Genomic DNA, 10,845 nt, shown 5'->3' on the forward strand with positions numbered 1-10,845 from the left:
GCAACCCCCTTGGCACTAACGGGATCACCTCCTCCAACGTGTATGACCGTCATGTTCGTCTTGATCAGCTCTTTGTCTGCCCTGCCAAGCTTCTTGTAAAGGGAATAGGGCATCAGATTCACAATTGCCCCACTATCCACGAGCATACGAAAAACTGGCTTCCCGTTAAGATGCCCCCTCACGTAGAGAGCCTTCAAGTGATTGTGTGATTCTTTGGGCTTCTGAAATATAGCTTCACGTGGCCCAAAGTCCAGATGAGCAGTTTCCTCCTCCAAAAGCACTAAGTAGTCGTCAGAGAAGCGCACAACATTGATCTCCATGTTGGTATGTTCAGGAGAAGCCTCATAATCCACCAACTCTTCCTCTTCTGGTGCTGAAGGAGCTGCTGGAACCTCTACTATGCTAGGAACCGAAGTGGAAGTAGCCTCTTCAGCTTTCTGCTCAGGCTCAGGGTCAACCGGTCTGACCAGTTGCTCTGAGCGGTCAGACCGGTCGGCTGGAGCGGTCCGACCGGTCCTGTAGGCTGGTCAGTTGTCTTGACTTGCCACACTTTTCCTTGAGGGATTCTTGGTCTGTACTTCTTGAAGTGCTCATCCCTCAACTTCTCTATCTCCTTTTCCTTTTGTTCTTGGCGGCGAAGACGCTGCAACCTCCTCTTCTGAGTATGTGTCAACCCCAGCGGGCACCACCTAGGCTGGAAGTACTTCTCCTTGTCTTGGTCCATGGGGTAGCTACTGCTGGCCTCATGATCATTGGCCAACACATGTTTTTGAGAAGGATCGACTGATTTCTCAATGATCATCGGTCCCTTTTGTGCCTCTTAGATTTTGGTTTTGCCATCCTCAACTTGCACAACATCAACAACTGGAGTCTTCCCAGAATCTACTTACATTGGCTCTAGTTCATTTTTCTTCTCCTTGACACGGTATTCCTAGCACACAGGATGAACTTGGGCCGGTCTCTACTGAGATCGGTCTGACCGGTCGGGTAGACCGGTCTGACCGGTTTGGGGTTTTGCCTCTGACCAGATTGGTGTTGCCCCAATTGGTCATGAATCGGCTGCTTCAACCTGTCGAAAATAGGCCCTCTGGAGCTTCCCTCCCCTTGGAAGTGTGGCGGATATGGCATCGGATAACATTGCATCAAAAATCCCCCATGTTCCTATGCGGGAAACTGAGAATCCGACGCTGGTGGAGCCCATGGCATAGTAGCATACACCGGTTGCATCTGCTGAGAAGGGAACATGGAAACCACATCACCCCTGCGCTTGGTTGATTCTCCCCTAGGAGATGACGGTGCGCCTTGACGCGGAGGTGACCTCGGTCTTTTTTTTAGGGGCTGATCATTTCGAACGTCCTTCGAGTACTTGTTCAGCAATTGACCAAAGGTAGGCTTCTGATTTGCGACTTTACCCTACACCTTTGGCTGATTAGTCTTCGATGTACCCACTTCCAGACGTTTAGACTTAAACATCTGGGGCTGACCACCAGGGTGGTTTGACCAGCCACCTGGACCTGTCTGACCAGTCAGAGAAACTGGTCTGAGCGGTCTCGGCTGAGCAGCAGACCTGTCGCCTGAAGAAGAACCCTCTTGCCCCCCGAGTGTACGAGGCTTAAGTATAATTCTTAGATTCTTCTTCCCATCAGGAGCTTTCTCCTGAATAACCTCCCTGGCCAGAATCTTGTTATCAACAGTCAACGACCTATCATCACCAATGATTATGTTCTTGCCCTTTGCTCCTTCGGCTTGATCCGACCGAATGAGTACCTTTGCATTATTGAGATCAGTGGTGTGAACATGGAACGGAGCTTTGTCTATCTTCATCTCTAGAAAGGTCAATCGTCCTTCATTAATGGCCGATTGTACCTGTCGACGGAATACATTACAATCATTAGTTGCATGAGATGAAGAATTATGAATCCTCAAGCGGCGGTATAACATGAGTAATCTTTAAATTCCCAAGTCTTAATAATTCATCAAAAATACGATCGCACTTGGACACATCAAAAGTAAACTTCATCTCTTCTTGCCGATTCCTTTGAGTCAGCTTGAGAGATGCACAAGAACATGGTTTAGCCGATGCGGGCCAACCAAACTCAGTAGCATATACCTCTCTATCCTCATCATCCGAAGAATCGGAATCATATTCAACATTATGCGTGTTTGAACGATGGGACTTGTAGGTATCCTTTTCTTTTCTAAATTTTGCCTCTTGGCTTAAAGCTCTCACTTGAAGCTGATTTAAAGAACAAAAACTCGAACCATCAAGCTTCTCTCTATAACTAGAATGCAAACCCGCAAGAGCTAAATCGACCAAGTCTTTTTCAGAAAGAGTCATATTGAAGCATCGGTTCTTAACATCTTTAAATTTCTTGAAGTACTCATGGATAGATTCATCTCTACCCTGTCTAACCAATGTCAAATCTGTTAACTTAGTTTCATTATCCCCGCTATAAAAGTGATGATGAAACTTTTGCTTTAATTCATCCCAAGAACGAATCGAGTTCGGGGCTAATAACGAAAACCAAGAGAAAGCGGTTCCAGTTAAAGACAAAGAAAACAAACGAACGCGCAAAGACTTCTAGAACCAACTTCCCCAAGTTGAGCAATATATTGCCTGATATGCTCCCAAGTGAACCGGTTGTTATCATCACTAAACATGACAAAATCGGGAACATGCCAACCAGAAGGGTAATGAATCAAATCGAAAGCATCAACATATTGGCTTTGATAAAGCTGACTCCTACCCACATCTAAACCAAGTTTAGATTTGAACATGCTGGCCAGATCTTCTCTCATCCTAAGAAGATCGGCCTCATAGTTGCCAGTAGATGTTTGGCCAAAACGATGTGTCGTGGGATCAGTAGTGGATATCGTTTGTGTGGCATATTGTGGATTTGACTTGAGCCAATCATCTCAAACATCCTTGGGCAACGGTGGAGGAAACGGGGGGTTCACCGTATGACTTTGTAGTATACGACGGCACAAACTCCGCCAACTAGGGGCAGCCAAAGTAGGAAGAGGCACGAGTTGTGGCTGTGATGCAGAACCGAGCACCATGGCACCGGTCTGACCAGTCTGAGTGACCGGTCTGACCGGTCTGCCCGCCGAGGCACCGGTCTGACCAATCGGCTGGACCGATCTAACCGGTTCGGCCCTGGACGGCCGAACTGAGCCTGGCGGCGGTGTCTGTCCCATGAAGTAATTCGGCGGCATACCATACTGATAATTATCTAAAGGTGCAACTGAAATACTAGGGTTAGGGGTTTGATTAGGCTAATCATTAGTAGGTTTCTTATCCCTATTTTGTAGATTCAAGTTGATAAGTAAATCTTGCATAAGATTTTGTGATTGTTCGAATCTACCCAAGAAGGCTTCCGCAAACTGCTTAATGGAATTGAATGAAAAACTTACATCGCTTGTAGTGGAAGCAGATGAAGTAGCAACTGTAGCCGTTGTAGATGGGTTTGGCGGTGGCGGCGTGAACATGGCATGACGAACATCTCCTTCACGAACACGCCTTGCCGAGTCTTCCCATAGCATGCAAGCAATCTCTTCTTGGCCTCCTCCTGCTCCTTCTGGAGCTCAGCCTCGAATTTCTTGGTGTGGCAGAACCGCCAGAATTAATCCGGATTAAATGCGTAAACCATCACTAAAACCGCTAAAATGGTTAATACGCACTTAATACAGAGAAATTTGACAGTCTGTCGGGTAAAATCCCGATAAAACCACTTGATTTCGGATCGAAACAACATACCTCACACGAAGGTGAGTCCAGAGATTACAATGATTATAATACAACTTTAATGGTAAAAGTTATTATAGACTAAGTTTGAAAATTCAAGCAGGATACCTCAGAGAGTTAAAAGTAGAAAACGACAACTAGCGACGATATATGACATCATGATGACGCCCGTACATGGTGTCAAGCTCACCAAGTTACCTGAAAACAAAGTCACAAGCAAGACTGAGTATACTAATACTCAACAAGGATTACTCGAAGAAGGGTATAAAAATATCCCTTTAACTAGACATGCAAAGGCTTGTGAAAGCTGTGGGTTTACTTTTGCTGAAAAGCAACTAAGAGTAGGTCCTTAATTTCAAGTTTTAGCCTTCAGATTCTAGTTTCATTAGATATTCTAGGTAAGCACCTATCTATACAAGCATGATAGAATTATTTGCATCCAACCATATTGAGATCATCATTGTTCCTCTTCTTACTCTATGCAGCAAAGGGATTAAGCAGTCTCAATCTTCGTGAGAAGCGGACAATTCCGAATCGAATTTCAAACCTTGTAAGGTAAACCACACACGCTAGGAGCACCGTCGAGTAACTCCCAAGCAACCTTTGGCTTCTCTTTCCGGTTCATGGACAGCACCACTCTCCCCGACTATAGGGCACCACTCCTAGTCCCTCATAGTCGTAGTGTTGCGCAAATTAATATAATTATTAACATTATTTAACTTCCTATCTCCACGAGAGTGGGGGGGTATGTCCATTTGCTGGGCTGAGAAGTTACTAGGCTTGCTGCGTACCATATTTACGGCATGTGGCTAGTACTTTCAAACGCTTAACCACCGCTACCACACACTGCGGCCTTACCAGATTTTAGCTACACAGACGGATTACCACCATGAAACTTGTATCCCAATCCGTCCATGGTACTTATAGTGATTGCATAAAGTAAACAATCAACTCCTATAAGCTCGCGAGAGACAAGAAATCCCTCGACTTTTACCGATCCTATTAGCATAGCATCTAGTCGAACTCTATTTCTAGTGTTCAAACAATAGGTGCCTAAGATTATGCATCTAGGTTTTCATTCAACTCCAATAACTTAAATGCACAAATAAATAGTAATAAGTTCATAAAATAATAGGATTATGCATCGGGGCTTGCCTTTTGTGACGTCTATAAAGTCAGTAGATTAGATTCTTCCGAGTCAAAATTCAAGACTTCAGTTAAGTCCATAATGTTGTTTGGGCTTCAGAATTATCCTGTCTGGTTCCTGGATAAATCCGTGTGTTCCGTAGACTAACGATATTATGTCTATATGCAATGCAGTAGTTGAAATTAGTGAAGTGCTTGAGTATAGCTTTCCTTCACTAAATAGTTGGTTTTCAAATAAAACTCTAGTCAGGAAAGCAACCAGTTCATTCTCTACTTACTGGGCTGTAACACCCGGTTTATAAAAGAACATAAACCGAGCAATCATATACGTGCCAGGATCAAGTCACACGTATATACAACAGAATGAACAGTATATCATAGCACATATCACGTAAAAAGACATAATAAAGCGAATACGAATGTTATTTATTACAATAATGACAAAATATCTGATACAGCGGAAGCGAAGTACAAAATACGAAAAAGCTCTCCGAAGCTGAAGCAGGGCGCCACAGGGACGTTGACTGGGAGACAAAGCACCTAGAAGTCCTCGTATTCCTGGTAGCGCTGGACGAACTCCCTCGTGTCGGCAGGAACTGAGCAGCAGTAGCGTAGCCAGGAAGGAAAAGTAGAGAAGAGGCAAGGGTGAGTACACAACTTGTACTCAACAAGTATAACACAAACTATGAGGCTCTAGGCTGGCTGACTCAACTGCATTAGCTTTTAAGTGTTGGCAAGATTTTATTAAAGCTAATTACTACGAGTTGATGAATTACCATTGACCCAGTTACATAGTAATTAATCAAAATTAATTATACTACTACTGAGAACCATACCAAAACCAAGCCACCAAGGTAACCCCGAGAAGCACCTCCCTCGTCGGAAGGAGATAACTTCACTAATCAAAAGGAGGATCTGGGCCGCTCATAACCGTGAGCACGGCTAGTATACCAGTTTTACACTCTGCAGAGGTTGCACATCTTTACCCACAAGTCGTGAGCTACGCCAGTTGTTCATCACACTTCCTTAGGTGAGATGGCCAGCGACTCACTACGAGGCCTTTAAAAAGAATCTCGTTGGTAAGGCGTAACCGCGAGAGTTAGGTCGGCGACGATGGGGCCCACCTCCAGGGGTATAAGCACAGGAGCGCAATCCAAGCACAGATCAAGCCGGAGGAGCAGGGACCATTGAAGCTTACTACTCTTGCCCCGCAGGTAAGTTACTCCAAACCAAAAAGATCTAATTATTACGCCAAGTCTATCCCATTCTAGCCTTGTGGTAGCGCTGTTGTCCCAGGTTGTCGCTCTATGAACCGGTCCTTATGGAGAGTGGCCAACCAAGCACTAAGCACCGTGCTGGCCCCCTAAACCATGTTTCTAACAAAACCAGTTTTAACGAGAAGTGAGCCACTCAAGCCACACCGAGTGCCACTCTCAGAATTAAATTCAAGTAAACCATTAATCAAATTAATTAAAAAGGACTAGAATGTGTTATAGCGCAGCAACCTAGCACAACTAAACAAAATGCAACCCAAAGGTATATATAAAGGAATAAAGTGGCTAGGAAAGTCCTTAAAGGCATACATTATTAAAATGCAGTATGAGATTGTAATTAAAGGTGATAGGTTGTTCATGTTATACTTGCCTTCCTCGTACTGCTCTGGCTACTGCTCAAACTGCTCCGAAGACGGCTGCTCCGGGTACTGGTACTGGGGCTCCTCAGATGGATCAACGTCTACTCACGAACACATGGCCAAAACATTGCACGAAATAAGCATACAAGCAAACACTAACAAAAAGCTAAGAAACAGTACATCAATACATAAAAACAGCGCAGTAAACTACTCTAATACTGTTCTACGCGTTACAACGATCGCGTGGATATAAAGAACGCTAAAAACGGAGCTAAAACGCATAAACTAGGCCTAAAACAAGGTTCAGGGGCTTATTTGTAAGAAAAACTAAGTTCTAGGGGGTTTTCTGCAAAAACCGAGGGACTAAACATAATTAAACATTAGATTCAGGGGCTAACTTGCAAAAACTTCAAGCCTAGACTGCGGGTTCTATTTCCAAAGAGCTCAGGGGGCTAAGTGTTAAAACCTGGACCTAAACCTAATTATTTATCAACAGGCTTGGACCGCGGGTTGAATATGAAGAAACACAGGGCCTCTTTTGTAAAGTGGTGGGCGCTGACCGTTACTTCTTCGTTTGACTCAGGCTAGCTCGGCTCTGGATCGTCCAATTGAGATCGGACGGCACGGGGAAAAGGACCGAGCGACGGCGGCGCTGGACCGCGCCGGTGGCGAGCGGCGGCGGCGGCGCTTCACCGGAGTTCGCCAGAACGGCTATCCAGGGCCCCATTTGACTAGATTTTGGTTCGCACGTGAAGTGCATGGCGTCACGAGCACTACCACGAGCTTGGCAAAGGGTTGTAGCACGGCAGAGCAGCCTGGCAACGGGGAGGCGGGGAGAGGCTACGCCGGCGAGCGATTCTCACCGGACAGCGAGGGCGCGCATGGAAAAAGAAGCGCGAACGGCTTCCTTACCTTGGTGTGCGGCTTCGCGAGCGTGTGGTCAATGCAGAGGGGTAGCAGGGCCCCGGGTCCATGGCGGCGTGGCGGAGATCCAGCTTTGGGGCCCGGGCGTTGCAGGACTCTAGGTCGAGGAAGGAGGTCCCGGGGAGGCTTCTGGCGCCAAGGCGAAGTGGATGCGGAATCTGGCCGGAGCTGGGGTGCGGCGGAACGGAGTGGCCGCGGCGGCGCAGCAAACTCTGCTCTAGCGGAGCAAGGCGGGGCGGTGGTGCTGGGATGCTGTGGTGATGGTGGCGTGGCGAGATTAGATCACAGGAGAGGGCGCCGCGTGCTAAAAAAAAAGAGGAGTGAACCTGGACGTGGTTGCACGGATGGAAGGCCGGCGAGAAACTTGGGATTGACTCCATGCGCATGAAAAGCGGATCGTGGAACGGCTCGGCGTGATCTTGGCTCGGTGGGGAAGCTTCTAGAAGGGGAGACGCTCGTGTGAGGCTGGCCGGTAGGACCTGCAGAGCTGGGCTGACCCACGGGGCAGAAGGATCGCGGAGCAGGCCACGCGGAGCAGAGGCCATCGGCAGCGGGCTCGCGAAGGAAGGTAGGGGATGAGTCTGTCCTGTGGGACCGGGCTGCCAGCGACAGAAAAAAGGAGGGAAGGCGCGGGGTGAGCGGCGCCGACGTGTGGGCCTGGGCCAGCGGGCGACGCGCGAGCGGGCGGAGGCAGGCCGCGGCGTGGGCCGTGCGGGAGAGGTGGGAGCGGGCGCTGGGCTGGTGGGCTGGGCGCGTGGGCGAGAGGGCGCTGGGCCAGCGCGGAAGAGGGAACTGGCCATGGGCCGGACTGGGCCGTGAGTTCGGGTTCCGTGTGGGAGTGGGCTGAGCGGGATGAGAGGGAGGGCTGGGCTGACTTGGGTTGAGGGTTTTGGGCTTCCTTTCCTTTTTCTTCTTCTATTTCTTTTCCTTTCTAACTCTAGTTCTAATTCCTATTCAAACCCAACCAAACTAGTTGAATTCAAAGTTGAATTTGAATTCAACTCAAACACTCAAACAAGTAAAATAAATGCACCAGCATGAATGCAACATTAAAAGTAGACCTATGATAAAATTTTAATTACTTAAGGAACAAAATTTAGATTAAATGCAAGCTAAGCAAAATAAATCCTTAGAAAATTAAATAAATCAATTAAATTTATTAATAAATTGTAACACCCGGTTTATAAAAGAACATAAACCGAGCAATCATATACGTGCCAGGATCAAGTCACACGTATATACAACAGAATGAACAGTATATCATAGCACATATCACGTAAAAAGACATAATAAAGCGAATACGAAAGTTATTTATTATAATAATGACAAAATGTCTGATACAGCGGAAGCGAAGTACAAAATACGATAAAGCTCTCCGAAGCTGAAGCAGGGCGCCACAGGGACGTCGACTGGGAGACGAAGCACCTAGAAGTCCTCGTAGTCCTGGTAGCGCTGGACGAACTCCCTCGTGTCGGCAGGAACTGAGCAGCAGTAGCGTAGCCAAGAGGAAAAAGTAGAGAAGAGGCAAGAGTGAGTACACAACTTGTACTCAACAAGTATAACACAAACTATGAGGCTCTAGGCTGGCTGACTCAACTGCATTAGCTTTTAAATGTTGGCAAAGTTTTATTAAAGCTATTTACTACGAGTTGATGAATTACCATTAACCCAGTTACATAGTAATTAATCAAGTTTAGTCATGATACTACTGAGAACCAAAACCAAGACCAAGCCACCAAGGAAAACCCCGAGAAGCACCTCCCTCGTCGGAAGGAGATAACTTCACTAATCAAAAGGAGGATCTGGGCCGCTCATAACCGTGAGCACGGCTAGTATACCAGTTTTACACTCTGCAGAGGTTGCACATCTTTACCCACAAGTCGTGAGCTACGCCAGTTGTTCATCACACTTCCTTAGGTGAGATGACTAGCGACTCACTACGAGGCCGTTACAAAGGACACATTGGCAAGGTGTAACCGCTAAGGAATCAGGCTCCGCAACGATGGTAACCACCTCGAGGGGGTACAAGACACACAGACCAGCCTCGTAGCCTGGCCACCATTGAAGCTCACCACCCCCCATGCCCCGTCGGTAAGTTACTCCCGAACCAACATGGCCTAATTAGTAAGCCAAGACCGTCCCATTCCAGTCTTGTGGTAGCGCTGTTGTCCCAGGTTCTCGCTCTATGAACCGGTCCTTATGGAGAGTGGCCAACCAAGCACTAAGCACCGTGCTGGCCCCCTAAACCATGTTTCTAAAAAAAACATCTTTTAACGAGAAGTGAGCCACTCAAGCCACACAGAGTGCCACTCTCAGAATTAAGTTCAAGTAAAACATTAATCAAATTAATTAAAAAAGGACCAGAGTGTGTTATAGCGCAGCAACCTAGCACAACTAACCAAAATGCAACCCAAAGGTATATATAAAGGATATAAAGTGGCTAGGAAAGTCCTTATAGGCATACAGTATTAAAATGCAGTATGAAATTGTATTTAAAGTGATAGGTTGTTCATGTTATACTTGCCTTCCTCGTACTGCTCCTGCTGCTGCTCAAACTGATCCGAAGACGGCTGCTCCGGGAACTGGTACTGGGGCTCCTCAGATGGATCAACGTCTACTCACGAACACATGGCCAAAACAATGCACGAAAATAAGCATACAAGCAATCACTAATAAAAACTAAGAAACAGTACATCAATACATAAAAACAGCAAGAAAAACTAAGCTAAAACTATTCTACGCGTTACAACGATCGCGTGGATATAAAGAACGCTAAAAACGGAGCTAAAACGCATTTTCTGGGCTAAAAACAAGTTCTAGGGGCTTATTTGTAATAAAACTGAAGTTCCAGGGGCTTTTCTGCTAAAACCGAGGACTAAAGCGTAAAAACCAGAAAGATCCGAGGGCCAACGCGTAAAAAGATCCTAACTGGACGGCGGGTTCTATTCCGAGAAAAGCCAGGGGGTTAAACACTAAAAACAGGACCTCGGCGTAATTACTTTTGAAAGCGCCTGGACTGCGGGTTGATTAGCAGAGAGTCCAGGGACTCTTTAGCAAAATGGCCAGGCCGAACCGGTATTTAGGGTTCTGGGCCGTTGGATCTGGATCCGGCGGCCGAGATCTACTGCGGCTCCGATCTAATCTGGGCCGTGCTTCTGGGATCGGGCGGCTGGGAGGATTTGGGCGCGTGGGGGCGGCGGCGGGTCAACGCCGGCGAGGAATCCCGCGGCGGCGCGCAGGGGAACTCGCCGGAGAAGGTCTAGGCGGCGCTCCAGGGGTCACTTCGGGCCGGGCTTTGGTCGTGGGGCAAACCCGTGGCACGCGCAATGCACATATGCGCTCAGAGCAGTGGATTGGGGTTCGAAACGGCGTGTGTGGCGGCGGTGGCGGGTGTGCA

This window comes from Panicum virgatum, chromosome 4N (genome assembly GCF_016808335.1).
Source record: "Panicum virgatum strain AP13 chromosome 4N, P.virgatum_v5, whole genome shotgun sequence".
Taxonomy (NCBI): domain Eukaryota; kingdom Viridiplantae; phylum Streptophyta; class Magnoliopsida; order Poales; family Poaceae; genus Panicum; species Panicum virgatum.